This window comes from Benincasa hispida, chromosome 9 (assembly GCF_027475165.1).
Source record: "Benincasa hispida cultivar pf3 chromosome 9, pf3_genome.v1.1, whole genome shotgun sequence".
In the NCBI taxonomy this organism is placed as follows: Eukaryota; Viridiplantae; Streptophyta; class Magnoliopsida; order Cucurbitales; family Cucurbitaceae; genus Benincasa; species Benincasa hispida.
Genome location: NC_143486.1, coordinates 1,326,776 through 1,344,023, shown reverse-complemented (window position 1 = coordinate 1,344,023; position 17,248 = coordinate 1,326,776).

Genomic DNA, 17,248 nt, shown 5'->3' with positions numbered 1-17,248 from the left:
CTTTATGGTGTTAGTGGGTGTAATTGCAAACATTTATAATTATTGTAATACTAGACTAATTTTCATACAATAGGTGCATATTTACTAACTTTTGGCCGCAATATCTAGAAAAGGTGGCATAAATAACTTGTATTTCTACAAGTTATCACACCCCCAAATTTAGATATATGCTTGTCCTCAAGCATATCTTCTACTAAGGCAATCATGCTCAATTCCTATCCTCTATTTTTGCGACGATTGGTTACTCCGAATGTTACACTTAGGCACATTACTTGACATCGAAATTTTCTTCTATCCTTGCTAATTCTTAACAAGCCCTACTTTATTCTTCTATATGAAAAAATTATGCTCAAAGATGCTTTTCTAGTTTTCAAAATAGAATGTTTCTCTCTTCTTTGTCAAAACAACTCGATGAGCAAAAATTTGCGTCATTTCTTTATTTAGAGATTGTTGGTCATGGTTACACTCTTCTTTTTGGCTTATCCCCACGGGTGCCATGCGAACATCTAACTACGGTTGTGTGCCAATTTCAACTTCAACTCATGAGGATTAGAGGAGTTGTCTCTTGCATTCTTTTATTTTTGTTTTTGTTTCTTTCTTTTTTTTTCTTTCATACTGCGTTGTTCTTGGAAAACCACCTTCGTTTTGGCTTGCGCCTACGGGTGTCATACGAACATCCAACTACGAGCAGGCTCCTTTTACAACTAAACTCTTATCAGGTTGAGACAGTTTTGAGGTTTTCCCTTGTGCTGACATTGGAGTTTCGCAAAAATGAAAAATTTTGTTTTTTAAATGCAAATTGACACATTTTTCTTAAATACAGCATAATCTTGATCTCATCTGCTCAGACCTTCCCCATCCCCAAATTTAAAGATGAGCAAGGTCCTCATTGCATTGTTTGGAGAGACTAGACAAACACTTAGAAGAAAATTTCAAAAAGAAGGTTTGAGCAGAACTTTGAAAGATAAAAGGTAAAGTACTACTAAACTAAGAATTAACTAACTTTTAGTCAGAATTTACTAAGTATGGTAAATGTTTCTAAGTATAAACATATAATACATCTTAGCAATTCAATGAAGATCATAAAAATAAGAGATTTAGAACATCACAAAAATTAGCAAAGGAAGATAAAGAAAAAGGCACAGGCAAAAAGTGGAGTGAATATATACTCTGATTGTATTGACTATTAACAAAGTATACAAATAAATTACAAATGAATGTATTACAAAAATTTTCTATTGCTTGTACAAGAGTCAAAGAATTTAATTACTTTACAAATAATAAATGAATTGAATACAAATAAAGAATGGCCGCATAGGAAAAAAAATCATATTTGAAGAGGGTGTAAACATTAAGGTTGAGGAGCAGAGGGATTCGGCGAAGGATGTTGAGGCGGTGCAACAGGAGCATCATCAAATAGTAAGTGCTACCTTAGATGCAGAGGCACCATTGGACCATGCAGATAGGCGGTAAGAAAGTTGAAATACTCTTGATTGTGCTCCACTATCTGTCTCTACTACAGGAAGATCCTATGCATATTGCGCTGCATATTAATGAGTGCCTCCCTTGAAGTCACAGCACTACGTTGAATCTCATCAATGCAATCCATTACTACCTCAAATTGTTGATTGAAGAAGTGATGTTGTTGAGAGAAGAGGGTTCTCATTTCAGCTAACTCAGCAGCCATGGAGGTGGAGGATGGTTGTGCCTGCGATGTCTTGCCAACACCGTTTTGGGGTTGGGCAGATGTGCCTTCACCCAAATCGTGTGGGTCATCAACTTGCGGCAGTGGGATGGTGGGTTGTGGTGATGAAGTTGTTGGTGAAGGTAGGGTTGCTGGGTAAATAACAGAAGAGTTGAGGACAAGAAGAAGGTTTGTAAAATGCTCATGTAAGGGGGAAGAGGGTTGCGTTGGCGGGCTCGGAGAGCTTGGAGGTCGGATGACTAAGGGAAGAGGGTCCATAAGTTCAGGATTTTGCGTTGGTGATTCCTGGACCTTCTCTTTTCCCTTATCCTCTCTTCGTCTTCTTTTTGGTCTAGGTTCCAGTGGCGCATTCAAATCGATCGCAAACCTCTTTGCTAGCAGCTCGGGGCAGTGTGGAGAATCTTTGAGAAGCATCCTCAATATTTTTATGTTGATGAGGCCGTGGACTTCTGGCATGGGCTCCTCATCGACGCCTACACCCATAGACAGGCATAGACTTAAAACGATCCATGGGAAGAAGTACTACCCCCGAACATGCCCCATTAATGCTCTAATCTGCCTCACGATCAACTGCCCTACGTTGATAGGAATATCGTGGGCTATGCAATACGCGGTCATGACCCGATCCCTTGATACAGATCTATCGTGTGTTGTTGGGATCAGCCGCTTCTTAACCAAGTAAACCCAGAGCCTTCCCTTCGGTAGCAAGTACTTGGACTCTAAGGTACGGATGCCTCTGGGCGAGACCGACCACTTCGTGTCTGGTTGCGTTAGTATCCTCAACGCATCTTTCATCTGTTCTTCTGTGGGATCATCAATCATCTTGTTCCCTGGTGCATCAGGGTTGTCCTTCATTTGATAAATTTCGTTGATGTCCCTTGTGTTGAAGGATACTGTATCTCCCTTAAAGGTCACCGCATCCCTAACTCCATGTAACTGCCCGTGGTAAAAGCTTCACAATACCCGAAGCACTATTATGGATGGGCACTGAAAGAATGTGTCCCACCCATATTCCACAATTACACTCATGATGAGGTTAGGTAGTGGATTCGGCGCAGGAAAGAAGCCCATCTCGATCAAATATCATCGTTTTCCTTTTTCTTTGATGATCGCTTCTTGGCCGTCGTGGGTTCGCTGGTTTTTGCTATAGCCTTGCCTTTTGCCAGCGCAAGGCGGGCTACTTGTTGTTCTTTCTTTTCTGGCTCATTGCGTTGTTCTTCTTTCTCACGCTTAGTGAGTTCTGTGCCCTTTTTATTATATAAGCGCCGTTTATTGGCTTCGCGCTTCCTCCTATTCTCCTTCAACAACAATCTATCTTCTTCTTCCTTCTTCCTTCTTCCTTCTCTCTTCTTCTTCTTCTTCTCTTTCTTCTCTCGCAAACTCCTCTTCAAATTGCTCAGAGGCCAACAATAAGTGTTGTTCCTCTTCGCGCTTCCGGATCCCTTCAAGTCGAGCAAACTCATTCTTGCTTCGCATCCCCTCAAACTCCAATCTTCTTCTTCTGTTCCCCTATGCGATGATGAGCTTGCCCCTCTCCATCTTTTCTTTCTTCTCCTCTTCTTCTTTTCTTTTTCTCTCTTCCTCTTCCAACACCAAAATTAACCTTTGAGGGTTAATGTTGTACCCTTACAGCGCATTCTCCTTGTGACGCTGCATTAGGGGGGTTCCCTCTGCTTCTTCTCCTTCATCTGTCGCAACCAATTGCGTTGCTTCAGGTTGCGCTGTTTCCCCCCTATCCTTCCTTACGGAGGTTGATTCTCCATCCTTCTCAGAGCTCGCAACCCTCTGCCTTGCTTCTTTTTCTTCTCTCAGGCGCCTCTTCTCACGTCGACAAAAATTTTCTCTCCTCTTTCTTCTTCTTCTTTCTCTCCTTCTTGGCCTCTTCATCTTCATTATCATCCTTTTGCTCTTTGTTCTTTCTTGCCTTGCGATGATGTAAAGACTTCGCCTATCCAGCCTTCTTTCCCTTCTTCTTCTTCCTATCTTCCTTCTCAGCCTCTTCTAGCTGCGTATTCCCTGCAACCTCCTCCATTAATGTTAGGGGCCACTAATGTAGCCTCCGCTTCCTTGGCCTCCTCAATTGCGATCTCTTCTTCTTCTCTTTCTTTGATCGCAATTTCCTCTTCTTTTCTTCTTGGAGGTTTGTCATAAATTTTTGCGATGACAGTTGCATCCTGAGTCCCAGGGACCAGAACATCATTCTTCGCTTCTTCTTCTTCAACCACCACTTCTTCCACCACCACTACTCCATCCTTCACTGCTTCATCTGCCACTACTGCTGCCTCCTCCTCCGTAGGTAGTGGTTGGTTTACAACCCCGGCCTCGGGCAGTCCACCTTCTTGCTCCAAGGTACTTAAGATGTTGCCAAACACCTCTATATCATCGCGTCTCTTCCTTTCGCTTTCAATGGAGACGGCAGGTGTTGGCATAGGCATGCTCTCAATGCTTCCTCCTCTCTTGAACACAGGAGGCATAACGGTCAAGGGATTTCTCCGGGATCTTCCAACGAGTCTGGGGATGGTGTGGGCTTGGGCAGCAAGCCTACAACTAGCAGCTAGGAATGCTGCCTCTCGCATGGCTACTTGATCAGGGGTGGAAGGTGAAGCGGATTGGTTTGTGCTTTGGTCAGCCATGGATATGAGCTTGGAAAGGTCTGGTAAAAACTCGAGCTGCTGGGGAGAAAGAAAGGTTTGGGATGTAAGACACTTAGGGTTTCTGGTTTGCCAAAGTGAGGTAAAAGGTTTCTAATGAAGGAGGAGGTCGTATTTATAGGTTGGGCTGTGCTGGGGCCCAATGCGATTTTTGCGGCGACTGGCCTCGAGCAGCTCAACAGGCACGTCGTTCCACCTCCCTCATTTATGGAATTTCAGAAAAAGTGTCCTTTCGTCTGCCAAGTCATAATTGCTTGGGGATACGAATCGATTGGACTTCTTCCCAAATTGTCAAACGAAATTTTCTTTAATATTTTATTTGAATGGATGCATAAAAAAGAATAACGCATTGTGCTCACCAACGCAACTGTATCTTTGCAGAGGACGGGCAACAGCGTATATATTCCTGCAACACACCCCTTAACCAACGCATTTCTGGAGGATACCTCAATATAGTGTATTTGGCTAAGGTCGGGCAAAGGATATATGCGAGCGCAACACACCCCTCAACTCAATACAGTTGAGTTAGGTGAACGCAAGGCATTCCTGATTGGTTTGATATGCATCCATTGCCGCCTTGCATATTTGTTGTTGATGTTTTTGTTATTAATTTTATTATATCTTTTTCATCAACGAGAGTGATGTGGCTTGCGGAAATAGATTTTCCTTTATTACTCAATCATTTACCATTTAAAGCACAATGCATTGATTACAAAAAAGTCAAAGAATTAAAGACGAGACAGAATTAAATGTAGAGAAGTGAATGAGGAAATAAATTCATAAATTCAAAATTGAATTAAATGAAGAATTGAAGACAGAATTCAGAATTTAAAGAGACAGAAATTCAATAAAGCATTAAACATAGTATTGAGATATGGATCGAAAATTGCGTTGTCCTGGGTGATTGCAATCCACATCTCCATAGGCGGTCAGGCTTGCCTGCTCAATTTCTTAAGGACATTGCTCCTTCCCTGTAGATCTCGGGGCTTCTGAATTGCTGGGCAATGTTCCTGGTGTTCGACTTCTTAGCTCAGAGGCCAGCTGGCCCACTTGGATCTCCAGATTCCTTATAGAAGACGCTTGTGCTTGCATCACTGCATCATTTTTATCCATATACTGCTTCAGCAGCATCTCTAACGAGCCTCCCGAGGTGTTAGACGATGATGGTTGCTGGTTATGCGGTCTTGATTGCCCTTGATTGTGGTGAAAAGGGGGATTTCCTCTACTGCCACCTTGATGGTTCACTGGCCCCACTAGGTTGGGATTGCCTCCCCAACCGAAGGTAGGATGGCTCCTCCAGCCTAGATTATAGGTGTTGCTGAAAGGGTTGTTCTAGATAGCACACACTTGCTAAAGGTTCAATGGACATACGTCAGCTCCGTGAGCCCCTCCACAATTGACGCAACTGATTGCGGCCACTTGAACTGGTGCCGAGGGTTGCACTAATTGTGGGGCAATGGCTCCTTGGTTATTTGCCATTGATTGGAGAATCAAGGTCACCGTGGCCATCTGTGCGGCCAACATGGTCATTATCTCCGCAGGGACAATGTTTGTTTCAATTTTTCTTCTATCGGCGCCTCGGCCTCCATAACCATTGTCGATCCAGTCATCCATATTCTGTGAGATGCGGTCAAGGATGACTTTGGCCTCCGTGTATGTATTATCCATAAAACCTCCTGTCGCGGAGTCATCAGCAACAGCCTGCATTGCTCTGTTCAGGCCATTGTAAAATGTTTCCACCAAGACGCAATCGGGAATCCCGATGTGTGGGCAGTTTTTCACCAGTCTCCTGAATCGCACTCAGGCGGTGCTCAGGGTCTCATTCTCCTTCTATTCAAAGTTCAACACATCCTTTCGCCACCTTATGTTGACGGCAGGTGGGAAGAACTTTTTCATGAACTGCTCCACCAATTGCTCCCATGAAGTGATCTCATTTGGCTCCAGTGAGTAAACCCACCTCTTAGCCTCATCCCTCAAGGTGTAAAGGAACAGATACAATCTTATATTTTCTGGGGTCACACCAGGTAAGGAAAAATTGTCGCACATCTGGACAAAGCTGGTCAGATGGGCATGTAGGTCTTCACCTTGCAGACCCTCGAACTGCCCGGCATTTTGAATCATCTGCAACATGACCGACTTAATCTCAAAACGTGCATTCTCCTCCACAGTCGACCTCGAGATTCCAAGCAAAAAATCATACAAATTGGGTGTCGCATAATTATGCATCGGGATTTTTTGACCAGCCGCCAGGAAGACAGGATCCTGACCGGTCGAATAGCCCCTTGGTTCACAACCAGTACCGCATTATCGTTATTGTCTGTCATGCTCTACCTTCTTTCGCCTAATTCGATTCTGACATACCCTTGCACGGAAAGTTCGCTCGATCTCAGGGTCAGCTACGAATTCCGGTTCAGCACCAGGACTCATAAACCGTCAGGCTGCTCTCCACATTGAACAGCCAGTACAATGAGATCTGTCCTGCAAAATACCAAAAACACACTCAAACAATAAAACCGTTAACCAAGTCCCCGGCAACGGCGCTATAAACTTATTGACCGTTTTATATATGCTAACACTGAGATGTATAATTGATGATGTTCTATGCTCGAAATGATGCGATACTACAGCTAGATATGCGTTAATTATGGATGTTCACGTAGTATGCCATGCGTTGTCACAAGTTTCCTACTATGGAACCAAGTGTAATTCCACCGCAAGTTTCTCAGTGTGATCCGAGGTCGAACACGGGGACTGATTTAGGTTATTGTGGTATGTTCATGATATATGCGACCAGGTTTTCAATCTTTAAAAGTTTGGTTTGTACAGGTATATAAATTGCAATAAAGTAGAGTAAAGCAGAAAAAGTGCGATAATAAAATAAAAATACAATAAACCTAAGCTAGATGATACAAGATACAGGCTTCATGTTACAAGATGCTGGGGTCAAGCTGGCTGTGAAAGTTATGCAAAGAACATGGAATGTGGTGGCAAGTCTTATGAACAGAATAGAAAGAAAAAGACAAAGAATATAATAATGCAAGTTCTCAATTGCGTTGAAGCTACAAATGTTGTTCCGCTCTTCTCTTGGTGTACACCTTTCAGTGATCGATCGCGCTCCCACATGTCTGTGGTGAAACAGAGACTAATGTAATGAACGCAAGGTTGCTTCCATGTCTGGAAGTACTGCTCGCTTTAGTTAATGCATTCTTCTGACCTTCTCTCGATAGGTCGGAATGGCATCTTCACTTCTACTCTCACAGGTGAAGATGTCATCTAGCATGCCTTAGCTAAACGCATTTTATATATTTAACATAGATTAAGTACTTGGTTAATTCATATTGCTTATAAGGGAATTAAGAAGACATCATGAAGAAAGTGATTGACGGGTGAACGGAAATAGATAGAAAATGGTAAATGAAAGCTATTGAAACATTTAATATCTCTATTAAGCGTTCGATACATGGTGTGAATGCAGAGGTAAAGAAACAGTGAAATACAATGATGAAAAAGATAGAACAGATACAAACAAGTGCCAATGTCTTGGCACTGATTCGATGGAGATCTGTTTGCCGGATAGGATGGATTTGATGGTAGGAAGAGCTTCCCTCTCATGCTTGCTCCACCGATAGCAGGGATCTTTGCACAGACCTTTTAATCGGGTGTTTGGCAGATTAGATCTAAGATTCACCTCTCGGCCTTATCTCATCTTCTTCACGAATTTCTTCACTTAAGCACTCAGCTCAGCCTTTCCTCTCAACAGTTTTGTAGTACTTACCCCGTATCAAGTAGCTTACTTTTTATCTCTGAAATCCATGGGGTATTTATAGGTGCAAGTCTTTGACTCCGGCCTTGTGGTCCCCACTGATTGTTATGGCAATTCAGAAGATGGAGGGATATTATTCCTTCTGTTATGCAATAAACCGTCAAGTCTGCACAACCGTTAGTTGTACACGTGTCTCAATCCTCTTCTTTTGCGTTGTTCAGCTGCATCTTCCGATCATGGGTTCACATGCGGTGTTGTTTTTATTAACGCATGCGGTTGCAACAAAACTCTGGATCGACTGTCGCATTGCACCGTCATTGCGATAATCGTCTCTTCATTGTTGATTGATGGGCACAATATGACAGAGATGCGTTGATCAGTTTCTCATGAGCCTTGAGTGCAAGCGGTGACTTGGTCCCTGCAAAACAGAGTAAAATTCAGCTTCTCTTCCATCTTTATGGTATTAGTGGGTGTAATCGCAAACATTTATAATTATTGTAATACTAGGCTAATTTTTATACAATAAGTGCATATTTACTAACTTTTGGCCGCAATATCTAGATAAGGTGGCATAAATAACTTGTATTTCTACAAGTTATCACCACCTCTAACCCTTCTCGGGAGACCTTGTGTCCCAACACTATACCCTCTGTCAATATGAAGTGACATTTTTCCTAGTTGATCACCAGGTTCGTCTCTTCACACCTTTTCAGAATTTTCTCCAGATTGGCCAGGCAAACTTAATAAGTGTTCCCATAAATGGAGAAGTCATCCATAAATATTTCTACTGAGTCCTCGAGATAATCTGAAAAGATCGCCACCATGCACCTCTGGAACGTGTTTGGCGCATTGCAGAGGTAAACGGCATACGGCGAAAAGTGAATGTCCTATATGGGCAAGTGAATGTGGTCTTGTCTTGGTCTTCAAGAGCTATCATGATCTAGTTGTACCCGGAATATCCATCCAAGAAGCAATAAAAATCATTCCTTGCTAATGTGTCCAGCGTTTGATCGATGAATGGCAGATGGAAGTGATCTTTCTTTGTGGCCGCATTCAATTTACAGTAGTTCATACAGATGTGCCATCCAGTGATGGTCCTCTACGGTATTAATTCATTGTTTTCATTGGGGACGACCGTCATTCCGCCCTTCTTTGGCACACATTGCACGGGGCTGACCCACGTGCTATTTGCAATGGGATAGATAATGCCCGCATCCATCCACTTGATAATCTCCTTCTTGACGACCTCCTTCATCGCAGGGTTAAGTCTGCGTTGATTTTCAATGGTTGCTTTGTGGTCGTCCTCAAGACGAATATGGTGCATGCAGTATGCGGGGCTAATTCCTCTGATGTCAGCGAGCGTCCAACCAATTGCTCTCACATACTTCTTGAGAATGCTCATCAACGAATTCTCTTAATCTGCATTAAGCACAGAGGAAATTATGACTGGAAGCTTCTTATTCTGCCCCAGGAATGCGTGCTTCAAATGTGTTAGTAGGGTTTTTAATTCAAGGGTTTGTGGCTCCATGAGAGAAGGTTGCGTTATTTTTCTTTCTTCCTTCAGCTCTTCTTCTTGCGTTGTGATCGATCCTTCTTCCTTGTTTGTTTTTGATACAATCGCATTGCAGGCAGCTACGAATGCATTGGCATCCTCTTCTTCATACTCTTCATCAGACTTCTCTTCTTCAATCAAATTCAATTCATCTTCCGAATCTGGCAGGTCTTCCTCATCAGGAAACTTCATGGCACGAATTATATTAAATTTGAGCTTCTGTCCGTTTATGCATAAAGTGATCTTTCTCTTGTGCACGTCAATTCGAGCACGACCCGTTGATAGGAAAGGTCGCCCCAAAATGATGGGCACATCTTTATCGGCCTCATAATCTAGGATGATGAAATCAGTTGGCAAAATGAATTTATTAATCGTGATCAGCACGTCCCTCACCTTTCCTTCTGGATGAACCAGAGATCTATCAGCCAACTGAAGTGTCACAAATGTGGGCACAAAATCCGAGTCTTTGAGTCTTAATCTCTGGTCGCTCTCCCTCCTGTCTTCATGATTCTTGGAGATTCGGTCTAGGATATTCTTCGCCTCATCATAAGTCTTGTCAATCAGACCACCAATTGCTGCCACATTGGCAGCGGTCTGCGAAGAGGATTCAAATCGTGGTAGAAAATTTCCATTTGCAGGCAATCTAGTAGCCCATTATGCGGACAGTCTCTGACCAGCCTTTTAAACCTCGTCCAGACATCGCTGATTGATTCGTCCATATCTTGTTCAAAGTTAGTAATAAGCTTTCTTCGTCTGGCATTCTCTGTAGGTGGGAAATACTTCTTCATAAACTTCTCCATCACCTGCTCCCAAGAAGTGATCTCTCCTAGTTCGAGTGAATAAGCCCATTTTCTCGCCTGATCATAGAAAGAAAATGGAAACAACGTTAGTCAAACCTCCTCAGTAGAGATGTTCGGGAACACAAAAATATTACAGATTTCAATAAAACTCCGAAGGTGGGCTTGCAGATCTTCGCCACGCTTTCCTCTGAATTTTCTTGTAGCCTGGATCATCTGCAGCATCATCGGTTTCATTTCAAATCTACTTCCGTCTAAGGCCGGCCTCATGATTCCTGGAGAGAAATCATAGAGGTTTGGCGATGCATAGTCCCTAATGGGCCTATTGCGATCGTTTGCCAATAGAATGGGATTTGCCATGACATTGTTGTTGTTTGATGCTTTATTCCTAGGCTGCTCCACCATTTCTTCTTTATCATATTGGGGTTGCTGTTGGCGTTCTCTCAGTCTCCTTAAAAATGTTCTTTCAATCGTCGGGTCATAGTTCGCCAGAGATTGAGAGTTTTGCAAAGAATTCACAAAAATTACCGTTAACAACTATTTTGTCGAAGTCCCCGACAACGGCGCCAAAAACTTTATGCTTATTTTTATGAAGTGTGGAATTACAGATGATATGTGTGGATGGATAGCGTTGTGCACTCAAGTTTCCCCAGTGGAATCCAAGTGTAAATTCCTCTGAGTTTCCTGATAAGTCCAGGGTCGAACACAGGGACTTGTGAAAATAGTTACGTTGGTAATATTTATGAAAACTTTGTGCTAACCAAGTAAATAGTGATTGTTGGGTGGTCGTTGCGTTGATGAAATTAATAATAAATGCGGCGGAATTTGAAAAGAGTTGGTAATGGGAAATACGATGAATATGCGGTGAATGGGTTGAGAAGGATTTCGGCTAACACTCCCTATGATGCATTCATGCTTTGCGATCATGCAACATGCATACAATACTAAACCACCTCTCGGCATGAATGCCACGGCTTCTAAGGCTAGAACACATGCGATAATTTTACGATAAATCTACGGGGTTTACACATAAACTTCTATCTCTATTTATGCGATGATGACATGACATTCACACAAATATGCGACCACATAATATCACTTCTATTCCTAGGATGCTGGCTATGGAAGTTGGCAAACAGAGCTTATCTCTAAGTCCCTATCTCTTGTTTATGCAAGCCTAATCCTACTCTTTCGAGTCCAGATTCTAACCTAGCTCTCTCGAGACATTAGGTTCTTTCTTTAGATTCTCTCTCGAGTAACTCTAAAGGGGTATTTTTCATAACATAAAACAAGACAATCGCAGGCAATGAACTTCCTAGATCATGTTAGCTTAGTTCCTCTCAACCCATTCAACTAGTTTAGCTACTCATGCATATTAAGAGAGTGAGTAGATGTAGAAATAGAACTTCCATTGAATAGATATAAGATGAAGTACAGAATAACAATGCAAGTAAAGTAAAGAGCCTGGAGCAATTTCTTGCCACCAGGCGTTACACTGTTTCTACTCGTGCTCTAAAGATGTTCTCGCTTTCGTGAGAGTCGGCCCACTCTCTGCTCTTATTCCCCAAGGTTCTCTCTCGAGCTTCCTTGGACGATCTCCAGCGTCACCACTCTTCTCTAGCTCTGCCGTAAAAATGGTAAAGAAACTATGCACAAAAGTGGAAACTTGTAAAGAGTTGAAGTAGTCGACTGCTTAACCTCTTAACTGAAGAATGCACTTGCTATTTATAGGGCATCAAAAGTGAAAGGCTGCTTCTCTTTTCTAGTTGTACAGATGGGACAGCTTTAATTCCTGACTGACGCGCCAGATATTTGTTACCGATAAAGCTGGATGTACTTGTGACCGTTATCGACTGTCACCTTAATTTAGATCCGACTGCTGTCAGCTGTCTGCCCCATCGATCTTAATTGTCCTTTCGTCTAGATGCGTCCACCATGTTGCAGTGATTCTTCTTGGGTGAATATTTATGAGCACGATCAACGTAAAGTCTTGCGGTGAAGTTGTGTTCAACCGATGTATGCCTATGATCGCATTCTTTTCACTGCGTTAACGCATTATTCTACACAAAAACATAGAGATCAACTGTTCTAATGCATTGGACGCATGTGACCACAAAAGTATAGAATTTATGCTTAATGGGCACAATTTAACATATTCTATCAACGCAATCCAACATTGTTTAAGAACTTAGCACAATGATAACATGCATTTCTGCCCGTTATCAGTCACCCAAGCAAACAAGGGGGAGGATGCATCCGTTTACTGACATCCTCGTGGAGAAGGGATTCTTCCCCGAGCGCAGTCCCTTGCCAAAATGTATCACAAACATCATCGGCGCAATAGGTTGACGTCATCTGTGTGTCAGCCTAACAAGAATCTGGCCTTGCCTCGTCCGCACATTCTACAACATTGAATTTAATGAAGTAAGGAATGCAGTGTTGGTGGAAGACTGCCTCATACGTTTCTTCCCCAGAATTATTAAAGAAGTGCACAATGCACAGGATAACCCTAAAGCTGAGGGTAACCGCATCATTGAGCAACCAACTCCAAGTCAATTGGAAGATGCAATAAGAGTGGTGGCCAAGCCCGGGAGCAGATGGCAAATTTCAAGAACGGGCGTCATGATTATGGCATCTAGAAATCTTCTCCCCAACACAAACTTGGTTATACCTGATCAGGAATCGTATCATGCCCACTATGCATGATGAAACTATATCGAGGGAGAAGGTTTTGGCCACCTACTGTATCATGCAACGCATACCCCTTGATGTGAGCCAACTCATTGTTGATCAGATCAAAAGCGTCAAGGGGAAGCCACATGGGCAGTTGTATTTTCTGTGGCTTATCTATGCTTTTTGTGAACGCGGGCACCAATTTAACTTCATGACACGATACATTAATCAAGTCCTGATAGAAATGTTTGCCCCGCCTCCACTGCCGCAACACCTAAGAGATCCCCTCAAATTCATGGATGAAGACCTTGCTCTTGAACGTAGGGATGACGTGCCAGCCTCATGATTAAATTTAGGGTGTTGGCTTTTTTATTGTGTTATTTAGTTAACATTTGTATGTGTTTATCTAGTTTAAATTTCATGTACTTATCTTCATCATGAATACAATATACATCATTTTGTTCCTTGCGTTTTTCTTAAATATTCCTTCTATTCTGCCTTATTATTATTCATTTGTTCTGCTTTGTGCTTTGATACCTTGATGATGACACTAATATCTGATAACTCAAAGTGTTTAAGATAGGCATTAGAAATCTAAGTTTAGGAACTTTACTAAATGAAACATATATTTGATTTCCCATGCGTGCAAGCCTCACCTCAAACTTCCTTTTGAGATTTTCTAAGACATTCTTGTAGTTCTTTTCAACAATGAAGACCTTGCTGACCTCCAAAATTTGGGGAAGGAAGAAGGAGGTTCGAGTTGATGTGTTATCTCTTTTACAAAAATCTTCACAATTTCACTCATTTCAACCAAAAAAAGAGAGAGAGAGATAACTTTTGAAAATAATAACAAACTCCACTGTCAATGCAAGAGAAACCCCAATCTGATATGAGTTTAGTTGGAAATGGCACTTACTCGTAGTTGGATGTCCACATGACATCCGTGGGGGCAAGCCAAAATGATAGTAGGTAAACAGGATCAAAACGATGTACAAAAAACAGCCCAACTCCAATGTCTAAGCATAAGGAAAAGAGAAAAAATAAAGCTTAGATAAGAGTTTAGTCGTGAAAGGTACTTGCTCGTAGTTGGATGTCTACATGATACTTGTGGGGACAATCCAAAACAAAGGTGAGTTACTTTAATCGACGCATGGATGATCATCAAGAAGTAATAAGAACTTACATTGAAAAAGAGTTTTTTGAAATGATACATAAGCATGCAACGGAAGCAAAATAAATCTTTAAGCACTCTAATTACATTTAATTTTAAGTTCTAAAAGCATGCTTTCACAAGAGGGTTTGAAATAAACATACCTTTCATGAAATCTTCCAATTCCAAGCTGTTCTTCACTCCAAATCAGCTCCAAATTGACAATGAACTACCAAGAGATCTTATCTACTATTCTCAGCCTTGAATTTGAGTGGTGGAACTCAAATTTGAGTGAATTTTGTGAGTGTTTCTGTGGGTTTTTAAGAGGGAGAAGAAGCTGAAGCAGAAATTCACTTTCTGCCTTCAAAATTTCAATCCATTGACCTCATCTCAGCCAATTTGATGTGCTTTTATTACTCAGCTACATGCAGGAAACATCAGTAATGGAATTGGCCAGCAGCTACTTCAATCGGAGAGATTTGTGTGAAGATGCATGGGTTGTACCTCATGCTTCAAGATGAAAGTGGGAAAACTCATTTTCATGTTTTTCCAATTTCCAATTTCTTTCCCTTTTGATTAATTCTACAATTAATCTAATTTTGATTTAATTGCTACTCAATTAATCAAATCTAAAATTAAAAATCCAATTTCTTAAATTGAATTTTAAAATTGGAAATTAATTTGATTTTTAATTAATTAAACATATTTGATTAATTAACTAATTTAATATCAAATATCAAATTAATCACACATTTAATTTAAAACATGAATCTAATTCATGTAATTAATATTTAAATCAGCATTTAAATATTATACACTCTCCAATTTTTTTTAATTACAACAAATTACACTTTAATTATATCAAATATAATTACGGAAACCTTAATTTGAATTTGAACTAATTAAAACTCAAAAAAACCCATTTTCAATTTGAACAATTTCAAAATCAATTTGAACAATTCAAATTGATATCATTCTAAATTCACTCAATTTTAATAATTCAAGGTGTTCATGTTTTACGAGCTAGTAGAGGGACCTTATGGACTTACAAATCATGAGCTCCAATGATTAAGATTAATTGGCTAAACTCTTTAGACTGAATTAATCAATATTCATTAACTATCGAGTCACATCACTATAGCTCGATCGTTGCACTCTCCTCACTGTAGATATATTTGTGTTCACACGATATAACCATAACTAGTAAGTCCTTCATAGATTGTTCGTAATATCAACTGGGTCAATGTGTTGTTTTACCCTCGATATTGTGTCTTGTTTCTTAAGTTCCAACAGATCCTCTAATGAACAATCAGTTTATGATCCAATCACTAAATCGGATCCCTCTCGAGCCAGCGAGAGAATGGGGCCCCTTGTTCAAGACCTGGATTCAATACTTAAGAGAACAACCTTTCTTCTATCCCTAAATTGGGTAGGCGTGAATTCCGTCTTGCACCCTATGTCCCCAGCTATCTACCCGGTCTTACCCTTGAAATGGAAGGTTTATTGAGATGGCGTTGTTAAGTCAACCCTCACCTATACAAATCTAAGGATAATCTTGAATAAACAGGAGTTCATAGTTAGCTCAGGATTAAGATCGAGTCACCTAGGTCATCTAAGTGAAATAATCAGTCTTAAACAGCGTTATAAAGTAAGAGTGACTTATTTCTTGGTCTGATTTTATACAAACTCATTGTATAGGACGCTCCTACTCCTCATGTCAATACATGGACGAATCTAGATCACTTCATTTGTAGTATCCTTACAACAACTTATAATAGCTACAGAGTAGGCCGCATCCAATAGTGTTACCAGAATAAGGTACCCAACTTTAATCATGTACTATAGACTGTTTTGGCTATTTACTCGAACTTGATCCATCTTTATGTCTCCACATAAAGTTCAAGTATTCATGTAATAGCCATGGATTTTAGTTTATCGGATTTAGTCTCTATGAATGCAATTAATAGATTCAATACCTTTATTGAAGAAATGTCGAATAACATCTTTTATGGATAATAGAATATGTTTAACTTTTACAAACTGCGAGTTTTAGGACATAAAACCCAATATTTTTTTAAGGAGTAAACCTTCTAACGCATTCCAAAACTTGAAAGATGAGAATGTTTTAGAAAGCAAAATGACTTTTGAGGAATGTGCTTGCCGAATAAGAGATCGAGGATATACTTCTTTAGGAAGGGAGAAAAATTACACTTCTAGAAGTTAGCCTCAGACACTCTAGGATAAAAGACATGATGAGAGGTTGAGGCTATATGAGTATGCTAAGGAATTATTTTGGGAATGCTTGAGGACAAACATTGTTCAAAATTTGAGGGTATGATAAACTTGTAGAAATATAAGTTATTGTTCTCTCAAATTTGGAATAATTAGGATCAAAAGGATATAAACGCATTCATAATAAAGGAAAAATGCATAGAATTGCATATATATGATAGACTCATGCAAAAGTACCATTTAAGTAGAAATCGCATCACTAATGCACTTTAATGCAGGAATCAGGAGAATTTACTAAGTGTTGCAAACAAAGCCAATGCAAGGAGCATGCATCTAGCTAATCCAACGCATAATAGATACATTTGGTTCATGCAGTTAACGTCAAATCACAACTTGCAAGATGGGCAACTGACAGGTGGCATCTGAACGAGGCAGAATTGCAGACAACTAACTCAGGGTATGAAATTTAATGCAGTCGCATCACCAAGTGGTTGAGTTGATTACCTATATAAGGAGAGACTGCTTAAAAAAAAGGAGTTAGACACTTAGAAATTGTAGAGTTTAGAAAATATGTAATTCTTCATCTTTGCGGATTGTAAGAAAGAAAAAGGAGGAACAATTGCTATTTCCCACCATTGGTAACGAAGTGTTGTCGGAGAAAAGCTCGAAAGAGACAACTCCTTGCTTCTACGTAGTTGTCAACGACAAACACAAAAATAAATAAA